Here is a 4,500-nt window from a genome sequence, read left to right on the forward strand (position 1 = left end):
TGCCGGCCTGCCTTTCTTCCTTTGGGGCTGCCAGAGCCTTGCCGAGGGGCCGGGGTGGGCAGGGCTGGGGGGCCACGCCTGGCCGCAGCCAAGCTGGACGGAGCTGAGCCGAGGGGCTCTGCAGACCCGCCGCTGTCCTAGCCCAGGAGTGGGTGGGCTGGTCAGTGCGGGTGGGGCGCTGGGAGCAGGGCCGGGCGGGCACATGTCCCCTTCCCTCTCCCGCTGCCACAGCCTGTCCCCCTGCCCGCCCGCCCGCTCGGGCCGTTGGCTGGGCGCAGGAGCAGGCTAGTGGCGGCGAGGCCTTGGGGGCCCGAGTGTCTCACGGCGCCCTGCTGACTCCAAACACGCCCTGGGACGTGGAACTTTTGTGTTTAAGATTCTTTACAAAAATAAAAACTTTTATTAAATGGGAAAGTGGTAAATGCTGATCCAAGCAACGTCTGTCGTGTGAACGTCCCCGCTGGCGAGTCCCCGCAGAGGGCTGGCCCGGGCTGGGCTTGGTGCAGCTGCGGCACCGCCTTCCCGGCGTGGCCTGAGCCCTCCTGCCGCGGGCACCATGAAGGACAGAGCCTGGCGCTCGCCTGGCAGGACGGGCAGTGGGGGAAGGGTGGCGGGGAGGTGGGGCCGTGCCCTGGGCTCGGCCAGGCTCTGGTTTTCCAAATGCTTGGACTGCAGTGGGTAGGGCGTTTGCCTTGCATGCGGCCGACCCGGGTTCAATTCCCAGCAGCCCATATGGTCTCCTGAGCACAGCCAGGAGTAACCCCTGAGCATCGCTGGGTGTGGCCCAAAAAGAAAAAAAAAAAAATCCCCAAATGCTTGATCTGGGGCTGGAGCGACAACACAGCGGGGAGGGTGTTTGCCCTGCACGCGGCCGACCCGGGTTTGATCCCTGGCGTTCCATAGGGTCCCCTGAGCACCAACAGGAGTGATTCCTGAGTGCAGAGCCAGGAGTAACCCCTGAGCATCGCCAGGTGTGACCCAAAAAGAAAAAAAAAATCAAATCCCCTGAGCAGGTCAGGGTGCAGGACAGCTGTCTCCAGGGACGCTGCCGGGAACACGGGGAGCTGGACACGGTGGTCTGGGGGGCTCTGGGGCGGCTGTAGGAGAGAGAGGGCCCTTCCAGAGGGGGCTGGGCGGGGCGGGGTTGGGCCCCAGCGTGGCCCCAGGCCTACACTGCACCGTGTCCACCCAAGGCGTGTGGCCGGTGCTGACACTGGGCCCTGGGGACCTGCATTCCGGAGCCCGGGAGGGTGGCCCTGGGTAAGGGGTCTGGGGTCGAGCACGTGTCTGCTCAACACAAGCCACGGGGGAGAGCGGGGAGGGGTGCCACGCCGCCCGGGCTGGTAGGCGCACGGCTGGGTTGGGGGTCCGAATCTCAGCTACTCCCTGCCCCCACCCCTCAGTGACTCCCCGAAGTTCCTGAACCAAGCCCGGGCCTTAGTTGCGCTGTTTGCACTGACGGTATCGTGAGGACCTGGTGCTGCCGTGGCTGCTCTCGTGGCCGCCGTCAGGGCCGCTGGTCACCATAGCAACCCGAGGGGCCAAGACCCTCCTGCCCAGCGCAGGCGTTGCGTCTTGTGGGTTAAAACGATTCTGTGTGGACCAGCCACAAGCCTCCCTGGCCCCACCCCACCCGCCCCCTGCAGGGTGCCCTGGGTCTGTGGGCCCGGCCACCCACCCCTGCACCCAGGGCCCGGGCTCCAGAGCCGGGCCGGGCCACCCGTGGGGCTCAGGCTGAGCCAGTGATGCCTCCGTGTGGTCAGTGCAGGTCCTCAGGGCCGACCCCACCCCGTCCTGTGGAGGAGAAGCTTCACCAGCGAGCCTGGACACGGGCTGGGCGTCACCGCGAGGTGAGCTGGGCCTGCTCCTGGGCCGACCCCCCCCCCCCCCGCCCCGGGGACTCCACCCCTCCTGGATGGGCAGAGGCGACTCGGGGACCCCCACACCTCACTGGTCCCTCAGAGACCACCCCCGGCCTGTCCCCTCCCACTGTCCCCAGGGCCAGGACCCTGGCCCGGAAATGCAGGTGACGCTTAGGGGTGCGTCTTGGCGCATCTGCTCCTTGGACCCTGTTGGGGACGGGCCTGGGCACCCCTTGCCTCTGTCCCTGTAAACAGGGACTGGGTGAGGAGGGGGCCTAGGCACCCCCTGCCTTAGTTCCTGTAAACGGGAATGGGTATGGAGAAACGTGGCATGAGGGCGAGTCATCCCCTGACAGCCGACCTGGACAGGCGGCCGAAGGGCCACCATGCTCTGGCGGCCAGCCTGGAAAGGGGTCGAAGGGCCACCATGCTCTGGCGGCCAGCCTGAAAAGGGGGTCGAAGGGCCACCATGCTCTGGCGACCTGCCTCGTGAGAAAAGTTGAAGGGCCACCATGCTCTGGCAGCTGGACTCGAGAGGAGGCTGAAGGGGGGATTGGCTTGCGTCTGCCATGGCCATGCTCAAGGCCACATCTGCTTTCCCATGTTTCTCAAGGCTGAGAGAAGAAACCGAAAAACAAGTAATATTGGCAAAAATAAAGTTGTCTGCACTGCTTGATTAATGTTTATGCTACTGAGGCTGGAGCAATAGCACAGCGGGGAGGGCGTTTGCCTTGCACGCGGCTGACCCAGGTTCGATTCCCAGCATCCCATAGGGTCCCCTGAGCACTGCCAGGGGTAATTCCTGAATGCAGAGCCAGGAGTAGCCCCTGTGCATCGCCGGGTGTGACCCAGAAAGCAAAAAAAAAAAAAAAAAAAAAAGTTTATGCCACTTATGTAACCTGCTGATCGTTGCTAAGCTAAGACTATGTAAACCCGCTTGGATTTCAGTAAACTTGCTGTATGCCGTGTATTGCATGCAGCCCTCCCTGCCCACTCAACTCTCATTCCCTCTCTCCGGCCGAGGTTCAAGTTGGCCGCGCGGGCCGCGGCAGGACCCCCTTCCGGTCCCGAGCCTCTCCCCCGGGGTTCCACACTGCCGTGCACGCCCCACCGGGAAATCAAGGCACGGCCCGACTCCTGCAGTCCCGCTGCCGCCCGGGGAGGGGGCGCCTCAGCCCCATTTCCCCTGCACCCCTCGAAGGGGCCCCCGGGGCTGCCCACAGAACTCCAGGCGGGTCTGCTGGTTCCCACTAGGGCAGTTCTGGTGCGACTTCGTGGGGCCTGCAGAGAGGGGACCCCCCCACTCAGATCCCCCAGCCCTCCAGGCTCTTTCAGCCACCAGTAGGGTGGGCCAACACCCCCCACCGAGACCCCGGGGTGGGGGGGGCCCTGACTCCTGAAGGATGCCCCTTCCTTGATTCTCAGCATTTGCAAAGACGGGAGGAAGGAGAGCACAGCGGGAGGGCGCTTGCCTTGCACACGGCCAATGCGGGTTTGATCAGCTGCACCCCATAGGGTCCCCCGGAACCGCCTGGAGGGATCCCTGAGCACCGAGCCAGGAGTAACCCCTGGCCATCGCCGACTGTGGCCCCAAACCAAGCAAGCAAGCAAGTAAGATTCGCAAAGAACTCTCGCAACTCAGTAACAAAATAACCCCGTCCAGAGGGTGTGGGCTCCCCGTGGAGCGGGCAGACCCCACCTGGGGCCTGGCTCCTCCCCTCCTGCTCCCTGACTCCCACTTCACCCCCCACAGGCTCAGGGCAGGGGAGAATGCCCGGACGCCCAGGCCCCGCGAGTCGGGGAGCAGGGCAGAGGGGAGGCCCCCCGCGGGCCCCATCAGCCGGGGCTGTCAGACCTGGGGAGCAGAGTCGAGTGCGGGGAGAGGCCTGTGGGACAGGGCCGGGCAGGAACTGTAAGAACTGAGGCGGGGAGGGTGCCGGCCCCGACCGTGTTCTCTGTGGAAACTGCTCGTGCTGTGCACACCACCTGTTGGCCAAAGGTCGGAGACCCGCTCCGCCTAGGGAGTGTCCCGGGAAACCTTCTGCACCCGCCCAGGGGCCTGGGGCCGCCGGGGGCCTGAAGCCTTCTCTCGTCCCCCCAGGGGTGAGCTTGGAAGAGGCAGAGAGGAAGCAACAAGCACGAGCTGTCCAGGATGGAGAGACCAGCGGGCAGCGTCTGCCTGACCTGGTGGCTCCAGTTTGATACCCGGCTCCCACTGACCCTGCCTGACCCGCCAGGAGCCATCCTGAGCACAGAGCCAGGAGTAAGCCCATCACAACCCCCTCCAAGATAAAGAGAGGGAAAATGAATCTAAAAATGAAGTGTTGTGAAACAGCCCTAGTGAATGCATACTTGGGGTCCTTGGAGAAGAGGAGAGGGAGAACACGGGAAGATATCTGAACAGGGGGCCGGAGTGATAGTTCAGTGGTTAGGGCATTTGCCTTGCATGCGGCTGACCCAGGTTCAATCCCTGGCATCCCAAATGGTCTCCCAAGCCCACCAGGTATGATCCCTGAGCACAGAGCCAGGAGAAAGCCCTCAGCACTGCTGGGGGCACCCCCAAACCAAAACAGGAAAGAAAACTATATCTGCAGACGGCTCCAATGGGGAGATGTGCTGGCATCGAAGGAAGAAATGA

Source organism: Sorex araneus, chromosome 1, assembly GCF_027595985.1.
Source record: "Sorex araneus isolate mSorAra2 chromosome 1, mSorAra2.pri, whole genome shotgun sequence".
In the NCBI taxonomy this organism is placed as follows: Eukaryota; Metazoa; Chordata; class Mammalia; order Eulipotyphla; family Soricidae; genus Sorex; species Sorex araneus.